Source organism: Tenrec ecaudatus, chromosome 12, assembly GCF_050624435.1.
Source record: "Tenrec ecaudatus isolate mTenEca1 chromosome 12, mTenEca1.hap1, whole genome shotgun sequence".
In the NCBI taxonomy this organism is placed as follows: Eukaryota; Metazoa; Chordata; class Mammalia; order Afrosoricida; family Tenrecidae; genus Tenrec; species Tenrec ecaudatus.
This window is the reverse complement of record NC_134541.1, coordinates 36,381,435-36,394,404: the sequence shown is the minus strand read 5'-3', so window position 1 is coordinate 36,394,404 and position 12,970 is coordinate 36,381,435.

Genomic DNA, 12,970 nt, shown 5'->3' with positions numbered 1-12,970 from the left:
CCGTAAAATCGTCCAAATACCGTCTTAAGTATTCCACATTCACTTTCTGTCCACCAAGCTACCAAGGAGAAGTCCCAAGGAGCCTGGGAAAGACAGTAAGCATCCCTGAGCAATCTCCCTGGTAATCTGAGAAGGCAGGGAGGTGCCTGTTACTTACAGGAAGAAGGCAGATGAGCACACACATTGAATAGATAGTTGCAAGAGGCACACGCCCAAATCATAGATAGTTGAAGGGGGAACATGTATAAAGCATAAGGGTGGACATAAGGAAGTTCCCCCTCAAGACTGAAAAAATAAAACCAAACTCACTGCCATCGAGTCAATGCAGAATCATAGTGACCCCTTGTGGGTTTCCAAGACTGTAGAAAGCCCAGCCTTTCTCCCAAGGAGCTGCTGCTGGTTTTGAACTGCCAACCATGAGGATCACAGCCCAAGTGTAACCACTATACCACCAGGGCTCTTCAAGACCAAGATATGCAAATAGAAGCGGATCATCTCCTTGGTCCTCCCCAAGGCTGGCGTGATAGATCAACAAAAGACCCCTTCTGACTGCCTGATCATCAAGTCATGGGCAAAAGTTTACAGAAGTGACTGTTCTTGTTTGTCTCCTCTGTTGTGAGACCCAAATCACTACCAACTCTGTATTAAAAGAGCAAGTTGTGCCTGGCTTTTGGACTCGGTCGGACATATCTTGGATGGTGTGTCAGTGTGTCCCCCACCTCTTTTTTCTCGGTGACACATATGCTGAATAAAATTCTGTTTCTGCTTGCTACTATAATCTTGGGATGATTTTTTTCACTAGGACAACTCGCTGGCATAGTCTTGCCGGGGTTTCATGAAAGAAAGGACCCACTTCAGTCCTGCATCTCGAAGCTGGACCCCAAACATTTGCACTCCATAGAACAAAACACTATCCAAACCACACACCATTCCCTGGGAGCTTCTTCTAGGACCCAGAGAAAATTTGGAAAATAGTGCTCGGTTTTGAAACTCTTTTTTAATGTGAACATGAGAAGTAGCCAAAACAAAAGTAATATTGACTATCTGCCACATGGAACACCCGCTGCTCATATGGCACAAATTTGGGGACTAACTAGGAATGGTATTGGAGAAATGGCATAAATTGACTGAAGAAAATAATTCTCTAATGTGGCCTAGATGGGGAAGGTAGAAATTAGCTAGATTGATCTTTTTAATGTGCAAATTAGAAGAGAAAGGAGGTAAAAAGAGTCAAAATCAAAAGGGATTTTCAATTGGTATTTTGAATTCTCAAAAAAAAGCAGCAAATGAGCATTCTTGCTTCAGTTCAAGACAATATTGCTGAGCATTGATTGTGGATCCAAGCAAGATGAAACCCTTGACAACTTCAATCTTTTCTCCATTTATCATGATAAAAAAAGAGAGAGAAGAAAAGAAAATATTGATAAGCCTTTCTAAACAGTCTAAACAAAATAGTTACCAAAAAAGCCAGGAAGCATTGTGCCTTAAACCAGGTGCCTTAAGGAACGGAGCTTGTGTGCACATTAAAGAGGACAAAAAGAATGCTTCCTCCCCCCCCCCCACTATCATGATCCCAATTCCACCTTACAAGTCTGGCTAGACCAGAGGATGTACACTGGTACAGATAGGAACTGGAAACACAGGGAATCCAGGGCAGATGATCCCTTCAGGACCAGTGGTGAGAGTGGCGATACCCGGAGGGTGGAGGGAGGGTGGGGTGGAAAGGGAGAACTGATCACAAGGATCTACATGTGACCTCCTCCCTGGGGGATGGACAACAGAAAAGTGGGTGAAGGAAGATGTCAGACAGGGCAAGATATGACAAAAAATAACTTATAAATTATCAAGGGTTCATGAGGGAGGGAGGAATGGGAAGGGAGGGGAAAATGAGGAGCTGATGCCAGGGGCTTAGGTGGAGAGCAAATGTTTTGAGAATGATGAGGGCAATGAATATACAAATGTGCTTTACACAAATGTATGTATGCATGGATTGTGGTAAGAGTTGTATGAGTCCCTAATAAAATGATTTTTTTTAAAAAAAGGATTCAGAGAAAGGTGGTAAGGAAACAGAGAAATCTACTTATCTATATCCTGATTTGTCTTCAAATTCTCTGACGGCAGAACTGCCTCTTTGTTACAGTGATTTACCTGAGCTGGACCTTTCATCCCCTTTAACGTCGCTGATAGTCAGACAGCCCAAGCTGGGTGGTGGTCCATCAGGAATGACAGTCACTCCTTAGTCTAAATCTGAGCTTGAGAGCTATTGTGAACGATTTTCCTGATCCCTTGTGAAAATCCACAGGAAATTTTGCATGAATTTACCATCATGAATAGCACCAGGTCCATCTGACTTGTATAATTTTCTGCAGATGTTATGAAGCTCAGGAAGGCAGCGAGATGGATAACTGAAACCAAGTGAAAGGACAGGGACCAGTCTAAGAGAGTTATTGAGGGGAGCGGGGAGCCGATGGCACTGACGACTGTATAAACCCACGGGATGGGATCGGACAACAAACATGTGTGTGAACAGATACATCGGACTGCCTAAGACATGGCAAAACAAAATACACACACGCAAAACTATTATAGAACAAAAGAATAAGGGTTCCATGGGGTATGGTGAGGGAAGGAGGGGACCAAGGGGAACTGATATCAAGGAGTTCAAGAAGAAAGAAAATGTTGACAGCAACTGGATGATGTAGAAGAGATAAAGAAAAAAACAAGGGAGATGCTGTCAACCATTCAAACAGATGAGTTTGGAAACTGTTTCCAAGAATGGAATCACAGATTTGACAAATATAGTACGTGTAATGGAGAGTACTTTGAAGGTGATAAGATTGTTTTGTAAAAAAAAAAAAAAGAAACACATATCCTTGGGGGTAAAAAAGAAAGAAAATGCTTTGAAACTGATTGTGGTAGCAATAGTCTAATACTGCTTGATGTGATTGAACCGTGGAATGTCATGATATCAGTAAAAGCTCCCAATAAAATGATTTTTAAAAAGAAGAAAGAAAAAAAATACTGGTATTGCAGGAAAGGATTTAAGAAACGAGGTTTAAAATTTAGTGAAAGAATTGATTTCAATGTTTCCAAGACAGTTTCTGAGAAAGGTTAATTGGGCAAAGATTCTGGTATGTAGACAGGTATACTTGCCTTTATGGATCATTTCTTCAAATTATTTTAAGAACAGTCAGGCTAGATATGGCAAAATAATAATTTATAAATTATCAAGGGCTCATGAAGGAGGGGGGAGCGAGGAGGGAGGGGGGGAAAAAGGAGGACCTGATGCAAAGGGCTTAAGTGGAGAGAGCAAATGCTTTGAGAATGATGAAGGCAATGAATGTACAGATGTGCTTTACACAATTGATGTATGTATGGATTGTGATCAGAGTTGTAGGAGCCCCTAATAAAATATTTAAAAATAAAAAAAAGAACAGTCAGGCTTAAAAGCAATCGCAAGAGAGCACAGACCTATATTCACTTCTGTGTCTTGGACGGACTGTTGCATGAATTAGCAGCATCGGAGAAAAGACATAGTTTGAATTGGGAAAAGTCAAATCCTTCAGGACTGGCGACAGTAGCCTGTCAACTAGCTGCGGCTGAGGAAGAAAGCAATAGGGAAGGTGAATCAAGAGACAGGGACATGGAGGAGACCTCGATGGCTTTACAGCTCTCGCAGTTGCAAAGCAGAGCATCCGGAGGCTCCTGTGAAAGGACAGAGGCAGCAGGCGTGCCCGGGCATGAGCTCATTGGTGTCTACTGTCGGGGCCCGACCATTTATTTCCCAGGAGCCTGAAACGCCGCAAGAACCGACGTTGAGTGTTTTCTTTGAGCACCGTCCTTCCCATCACGCAGACGTTGCCATGAAGATTTAGGGTTTTTTCGCCATAGTTTCTCATCACCGTCGGGGAGAGGCCACATTCCAGGTAAAAGAGGAGTCTCTCTTGTACCTTCGTGGTGCACATAGAGGTTACCGTTTCAGCTTCAAATCCCGCTGTGCGTACGAAAGCCTCATTCTCAAAGCAACAAAACTTCCAAACTTGTGGGTGTTTCTAAGAAGGAGAACGTTCTATCTCACTCAGCGCCAGAGACGGTATCTTTAGGACCTATGGAAGTGATACTCCTGTTAATGTACTGGGGGGAGACTGATCATCTAAGCAGCCTGTCACTTAGAGTTTACTGACGGGAGACATTCTGGGAGGTGTCCCTTTGCCAGGTGACTCTCTTGCTGGAGGAAAGGCAGAAGGAAGCAGATGAAATGATAAGATAAATGCAGGGAGGGAGAGAAGAGTTAGAACAAGTTCCAACTGAACTTTGGGCAAAGACAAGAACAGGTTTTATCAGCGGAAACCAGGGGGGTTCAAATAGACTTTTCTCCTGCTTTGCCTAGAATGTCCCAATGTCCTCTGAAGCCAGAAGCTAGAGCAGGTTTAGAACCCATTACTCAAGATTCCTTCAGAGAGGTTTGATTGTGCCATATACTCATCCCTAAAGTACTCCCGCTTCCCCTATCAAGAAACCAAATAACAGGGGGTGGAGATTTCTGCAGGATTTGAGGGCTATTAATAAGATAACTATTCCCCTCCCCCGAAAAGAATTTGTTCCAAAGGACGACATTGACTCTGCAGCTCCGGGAGATGGACATATCTGATCAGAGCACACGGGAGCAGATGAAGGGGCAGGAGGAGAGAGTGGAGCACAGCCTGGCCCACCAGGCCATGATGATGATGTTCCTGAGTAGAGCAGCCAGTCCACAGAGAGAACAACATGGCTGGCCCCACTATGAGACATGATGCCCCTCAGTGACTAAGGGCGATACAGGGGACAGCACCGGAGACACAGTGTGGGAATTGCACCTGACCTGATCCCACCACACCGAGGCAAAGCACTGGGGGAGTGCAGTGGAACAGCAAGGGAATGGAGTGGCAAGGTCCCTAGGGAATGCTGAAAGTGGACTTTGGGGCCAGGGCGTGGTGCTCCAACAGACTGGACTGGAAAACGCTCCTAAGGGCCAGCAAACGATCCCTGAACTAACTACAAGCTTTTCTCTTGTGAAAAAAAAATAAGATAACTATTCATAGATTCCCTGCAGTGTCTAATCCTCATTTACTTTTGGCCCAAATGCCAAGTGATGCTGGGTACTTTACTGTAATAGGTCTCTGTAGTGTCTTTTTTCAGTATCCCAGTTCATGAGGAGAGCCAATATTAGTTGACTTTCACCTGGAAGAATCGACAATATTGTCAGCAAGTCTTAACCCAGAGGTAGAGTAGAAGTTTAGTCTACTTTTCACAAGTATTTAATTCAAATTTGGCCCCATTCCAGTTTGAACATAGACCAGTACCAGTAAAGTACGTAGACAAGCTTATGGTACGATCTAATTCAGGGGTCCTCAAATGACGGCCCGCGGGCCGCATGCATCCCTCTGAGGGCGTTTATCAGGCCTGCTGGGTGTTTTTGCCGCAGCTGCCTGTCCTGCTACGTAGCCAACTTGTCCCAGGCCCGCAGTGCGCAAGTGTGGAATGTGCACTGTACCCTCTGACTTGCTTCCTCCTCTCTGTCTCGGGTGTGATCGAACGAGTCACGAGCTTGCCTGTGCAGAGCCTGCTGCTGCCTGAGGACCGAGGCAAGAACAAGTTAGGATTTATTATTTATTTTAAGTTAGAAGGTCGACTTTTAAAAATTATTATTATTTTGCAGTTAGTAGGTCCTTTTGTGTGGTTAAGGGGGGGCCCTTTTTCTGAAGTTAGGAGGTCTTATTTTTTTAAGTTGGTTAGTTGGTTGGGTGGTGTCTAGGGGGGTGCATCACAGTGGTAACACACATAGTCAGCGTTCGGTGCTAATGCACATTGCACATTGTCTCGTTCTTATTCCCGTTTTGTTTGTTTTTTTTTTTACTTCAAAATAAGGTATGTGCAGTGTGCATAGTTCTTTTTGAACTATAGTCCAGCCCTCCAATGGGTCTGAGGGACAGTGAACTGGCCCCTGTTTAAAAAGTTTGAGGACCCCTGTTCTAACTCCATGGAAAATAATGTTGAAGACAGTATTCTGTTGTTAGAATACATGGCCAATAGAGGCATGAAATATCTTAAGAAAAACTGTAATTTCCCTTATCTACTGTGAAGTATCTGGGCCTTGATATCAGCTGAAGGTATTTGGAAGATCCAAAGAGGAAAGAAGCTGTGATAACATTTCTCCTGACTGAATACACAGGCAGGCACACACACATACACACATCCCCCACAACAGAATTATGAGGCTGTTTAGGTCTCTGTGGCTATCGTCATACCTGGATTCCTAATTTTTTTTCTTAGCCCAGCCTTTCTATACAGTAGAACCCTGAGACTCGACTGTGGGAAACAGAAAGATTTCTCCCAAGTTGTCTCCCCCAAATATATGCCAAACTTGGCTACTTGCGAATGACCATACACTTGGAGGTCATCAGGAGTAGGTCAGGGGTCATTCTCCCTAAGAGCTATCAGCCATCTAGAGCAAGCAGTCACCACTGTTTATCCCACAACAAGTAGGGTCCACTCCCTTCTGATAAGGATAGTAGTTGACTGTTTCCTTGTAGGAGACCCCAGAGAGGTCAAGCCCACCCAAGGATGACCAAGGTTAGGCCGCCATCATGAATCTTGTCTGCCCATCTTGTCACATGTACACCTCTAGTCTCTCCCATTCCTGTGTGCACACCCCTAGCTCATCCCCTTCCTGTCACGCTTATGCCCATTGTACATCACCTTCCTATAATGTGTATGCCTATTGACCTGCCTCTTCCTGTGACATGTGGTTACCTGTAATCATGCCCCCTGAAGTAGATATAACCCTTGATTAGCAATAAACGGGGTCCTCGAGCATCCTTCCGGGTCCCTACCCCACCTCGCCTCGGCCCACACTGTGCGTGGACCTGGCTGGTAAGATCATGGCCACCCAGGAAGTGAGCATGCTACCAGGAAATGTGTCTGACTCCATTACTTCAATCTATCTTCTATCTCTCACGCTCTCCATGACTTTAATATAATCTTTATATATCTCAACCGTACAATTGTACTTACTGAACCCATGATTAATGGTGGGGGCTGGCACCCCTTCCAACCACACTTGACCGAGTCAGTACTCACCATAATTGAATTTCTACTCAAAATGTTGAGAAAATTTTGCATCAGAACTCAAACAAAACATTAGAATCTGACCCGACATGCTTGATTTTTGTAAACACAAGCAGTTCACATTTCAGGCACTAAGTGTTAGTTGGCGTTGTTAGTACGTGTTGTTTAAACCTATTGCAGGCCATGTTCTGAGCTTTTTGCTATAATTTTCTTAGTTTTTGTGGCTTTTTGTACTGTTTTTAGATAAAAAAAACATGGGTTCTAAGAAAGAGGGTCCCCCCCCCATTTTAAAAATCATTTTATTAGGGGTTCATACAACTCTTATCACAATCCAAATATACATCAATTGTGTAAAGCACATCTGTACATTCATTACCCTCATCATTTTCAAAACATTTGCTCTCCACTTAAGCCCTTGGCATCAAGTCCTCATTTTTCTCCCTCTCACCCCACTCCCTCTCCCTCATGAGCCCTTAATAATTTATAAATTATTATTTTGTTGAAAGAGTTTTTTGAAAAGAATCATCATGATAAGGGACTGGTTAACCGTGTTATTGATATTGTTGATGATAATTTAGTAAATCCTTTAAGAAACAATTAAGAAAATGCCAACAGCAGACCACCTCAGACAGATTTTTTTTTTTTTAAAGAGAAAGCCAGCCAGGTCCTAGTGAAAAAGCAAAGAAGGGGAAAAAACTCCTGAAAGCAGCTCCCAGTTGATGTTATGGAAGGGGATTCGCCTTCCCAACAATGCCTCTCTCGCCATCCCTCCTCTCCGCATCTGTGTCCACAGATCCAGATCCTCATCAAGTTCAAGGTTGTTAAAAGCTTTTTAAATGTACGTTTCTTATTTATATTATATTATTTAACTCTGAAGTTATTTACTTTGAAATTTCTGTGTCATGTTTTGTATAAAAAGGTAAGGTCAGGATAAAAACATGGTGGTCAAGAATGGATTAATCTGTTTTCAGTTATTTCTTATGGGAAAAATGGATTTGGAATTCGAGTGCGTCACATCTCGTCGAGATCTGGGGGTTCTACTATCGTTGCTTGAGGAGGGAGTAAATGATCTGTTTGCTCGCTCTGCAGAAGGGACAGAGCTTGTACCTACTCTCGACGACAAGGCCTCCTAAATTATGCTTTACAATTTGCATTGGATATAAACGGACAAAATGGGAATACATGTGGTGTTTTGACCCAGAAGCCTGGGGTCCATCAGAGGCCTGTCAGAAACTGTAGGCTTCAATCAGATGGAGTGGCTCGCGCTTATCTTCCCTACTGGAGACCAGGGGAGGAAGTGCTCACCAGCAGAGAGAACTGCCGATGCGGTGCTGAGCATTGGTTTAGATCTGTCTGTCCCACGTGCAGTGACTGCTGTGCTCAGATCTACCCTAACCCAACATTTTTCTTCCAGCGGAGTAATTTTTCATGAAGCTTTGCTGTTGGCTGCTCCAAACAGTCAAATACATGTTCTAATGGTTGTGAGTCCCTCTACCCTTCTTCCTGAGGAGGAAGAAGTATTGCACAACTGTTTGGATTTTACAGATTAATTCCTAACCCCAGGAGACCTACAAGAAACTCCTCTGAGGTCTGGGGGAAGAGATGAGTCAGTCAGGGTGCGATGTGGCACCGATAGAGAATACAGCTTTCCCCCAGATCCTAAATGCTTCCCCCCCACTACCATGACCCGAAATCTACCTTGCAGGTCTGGATGGAGCAGAGGTTGTACACTGGTGCAAGTAGGAGATGGAGGCACAGGGAATCCAGGGTGGATGATACCTTCAGGACCAGGGGTGTGAGGGGCGATACTGGGAGAGTAGAGGGTGAGTGGGTTGGAAAGGGGGAACCGATTACAAGGATCTACATGTGACCTCCTCCCTGGGAGACGGTCAACAGAAAAGGGGGTGAAGGGAGATGCCGGATAGGGCAAGATATGACAACATAATAATTTATAAATTATCAAGGGCTCATGAGGGAGGGGGAAAAAAGAGGACCTGATGCAAAGGGCTTAAGTGGAGAGCAAATGCTTTGAAAATGATTAGGGCAAAGAATGTACAGATGTGCTTTATACAATTGATGTATGTATATGTATGGATTGTGATATGAGTTGTATGAGCCCTAATAAAATGTTAAAAAAAAAAAGAAACTTCTCTGAATTGTTCTTCAGTTTTCTTTGTAGATGGCTCCTATCTGAAACCAAATCTGGTCTCCAGAGAAGATCCAGGTGGATACGTAGTGATGATTTCTTGAGCGACATTGGTAAGTGGACTTTTATCCCAGGTCACTTCAGCACAACAAGCGGAGTTGCAAGCTCTCACATGAGCTTGCAAACTAGCCGAAATCGTTCTGTAAATATCAACACACTCCCATTATGGATTGGGGGTGGTCCATGATTTGGGGGTTCTGTGGAGACAGTGAGGATTTTCGAGCATCTGGAGGATCTCCCATAAGAATGGGTAGTATGCCTAGGGTTGACCCCACCACCAGGAGATATGGCGTCCCTCACTGGCCCATAGCGTTACTGAGGACAGCACTGGAGGCAGTGCAGGAATTGTACAAGGAAATAGCAGAAAGAACTAGGAGGCAAAAGACATTTATAAAGGTATAAATACAGGCATGTACGTACATAAATATATTTATATATAATGATATGGATATAGGTCTATGTACATATTTTTAATATGTTAAGTATTAAGGTAGCAGACAGACATTGGGCATCTATTTAAGTACTCCCTCAATGCAAGAACACTTTGTTCTAATAACTTGGCATTCTGTGAAGCTCACCTTCCTGACATGATCGCTGGAGACAAAATGAATGCATAAGCAAATGTGGTGAAGAAAGCTGATGGTGCCCGGCTATTAAAAATATAGTGTCTAAGGTCTTGAAGGCTTGAAGATAAATAAGTGTCCATGTAGCTGAGAAGCAACAAAGCCCACATGAAAGAAGCACACCCGCTTATATGATCATGAGGTGTCAACAGTATCAGTTATCAGGCATCAGAAGACCCGAAACAAACCATCATACTGATGGGAACAGGGAGGGCCAGAGTGCAGATCCAAAGCCCATCTGGAGGCAATTGGACATTCCCTCACAGAAAGGTGACAAGGAAGGGACAAGTCAGCTAGGGTGCAGTATACCACTAATGAAACATACAACATTACTCTAATTCTTTAATGCTTCCCCCCCTTAATGACTCAGTTCCACCTTACAAATCAAACTAGACTGGAGCATGTACACTGGTACAGATAGGAGCTCTCAACACACGGAATCTAGGACAGATACCCCTCAGAAACAGTAATGGGAATCTCAATACCATGAGGGTAGGAGGAAGGTGGGGGTGGGAAAGGGGAAACCGATTACATTGTTTGACGTATAAGCACCACTGTCACCACCCTAGGGTGATGAACAACAGAAATGTGGGTGAAGGGAGACAGTGGATGGTGTAAGATATGAAAATAATAATAATTTATAAAATATTAAGGGTTTATGAAGGTGGAAGGGGAGGGGAAGGAGGGGGAAAAGGAGGAGCTGATACCAATGGTTCAAGTAGAAAGAAAAATATTTTTTAAAGAAAATGTTTCGAAAAGGATGATGGCAACGTATGAACAAATGTGCTTGATACAATGGATGTATGGATTGTTATAAGAGCTGTAAGAGCCCCCAATAAAATGATTTATAAAGAACATGGTTGGTATGTAGCTGAATTTTACTATGGCCTTCAGAAATAGCCGTGGTCAAAATATAGCCACAACAGTGTTAAGGGCAACCTTGAACTGAGGAAGTCATAGGAAATGAGCTAGCAGATGCTGCAGCTAAAAGAGCATCTATCAGGAGTCCCAGAAGGTCACCCAACTCTGCTTGCACAGTCCTTAATGGTGATTGATAGGGAACTAGTGAGCCAATTGTGAGGGTGATTTGACGATGGAAAGAAAGAAGGCAAAGGTAGAAACCCATTTGAAGGGTTTATTTCAGAGCTCCCAGGAGGCAAGGGAGAGCAGAGGAAGGGACAGGAGCATCCTGAGCTCCCGGGTGAGGTTCACGGGCCCCCAGTTGGGGCCCTAAGAAGTCACACTGTCCAGGCGAGAGGTGGAGAGTTTTATAGCCCGGGTCTGGGGGCAGGGAGTAGCTGGGGAGTTTTCCACTGCCACTTTGTTGTCTGCAGGTCCAGAGCTAAGCAACAGCGTTCAAAGTTATCTGTAACCGTTAGTCTTCTGCACCTGGACCTGAAGGGCACCGAAGGGGAGGAGGGGGGGGGGGAGGGGGTTTGGTCTCTCAGTGTCCTTGGAGTGTTTTCACCAGCTCTGTCTCCTGCCCACCTGCCCTGCTAATTCCCGCTTCTGCCTGACACCAAAGACTATTCATAATCAAGAACTGGTTGAAATCCAGGATAGGTGGAATGATAGAGACAGTAACTGGCTAAGAGCATGCCAAGAGAGGATGGGGACAAATGGGGAGCTGACAGTGAGTATGAGAAAAATATCCTGAAATTGATTGTGGTGATGATTGCACAAATACTAATATGGTTGAATGGTTAAATGGTATGATATGGGAAGTAGATGCCAATCAAACTTTTTTTTTCCCCCAAAAAGAATTGGACATGTTACAATCTGTAAGGTTTCCATCCTCAATTCAATTACCACAGATTTGGGAATACTAAGAGTTTATCAAGATTTGGTCCTCTCTCTCCCACCCCCAACCCCAGACTGAAAGAATAGAATGGAGAACAGGTGAACGCTATTTTGATATGGAACCGAATCATCATTCAGGATCTGGAAATAAGACGGTCATTCCTAGGGAATATTCACGCCTTTGATATTAGTTTGTTCCTTACAGCTGGCAGATAGCAAATGCATTACATTGCTGAATAGATGCTTTGGGCAAGACTTCCTAGAAGCTGCCCGTGACTTGCATGATAAACATGCCAATGTAAACAGACTTCTAAAGTCTGAAGGGGCAGAACCAGACTGTGACTGTCCTTGCTATGCCCGGCATGAAGGGAAAGGACAGTGCACAGCATGCTGGGAGTGGAAGTCGAGCCTACCTGTACCACTGATAGTGGCTCCTGAGCATACCCGGGTGGCACAACCTACCTGTGTGCCAAATGGCTTTGGGGCCTTTGGAACAGCAGATTTGGGAGGACCAGTTGGAAAGGAATACGACCTTGCTAAAAATCAGGAACTATTATGGGGGTAATTTTTGGAACCCTGTGAATGAAGTGGTAAGTGGGCCCACTATTTGTCAAGAATTGAACCCAGGGACAACATATTCAGGTCCTCAAGGTTGATACCCCTTACCTACAGGATTTGTACCTGACCGGCACATGGATTTTATACAAATGCCACCGGCCCAGAACTGTAAGTCTGTTTAGTAGTGATCTACAGATATTCTCATTGGGTGGAGGCATTCCCACATCACTGCAATCTTTGTTGCTAAAAAACAGCTAGAAAACATTTTCTCTACCTGGGAGCACCTCAGAGGCTCTCAATTTTACCAGCTCGGTTCTCGAGGCTGTTTGTAAAGTCAGCCCCATTTTGCATAGACTACACTATCCACTCACCTGCAATCTTCTGGACTGGTTGAAAGAACAACTGGGATAACGAAGGTCCAGGTAGCTCAACTGACACCCTCTTAATAGCTAACGCAGCCAACGGGCGCTACCCATTGTGCGATGCTTCTCTGGCTGCACCTTTTACTACTCACAAGTCAACTCCCTTCAAAAGCGCTACTGGATGAATTCTTTCTTAGAATCACTGTTAATCGCTGGTAGCCCATTGTTGCCAACGTTTAGCCCAATGTGCCAAGGCAAATGACGAAGCAATTAAACATGCCTATGCTCGAGGTTTTGCTAATTGTGAAAGTTTT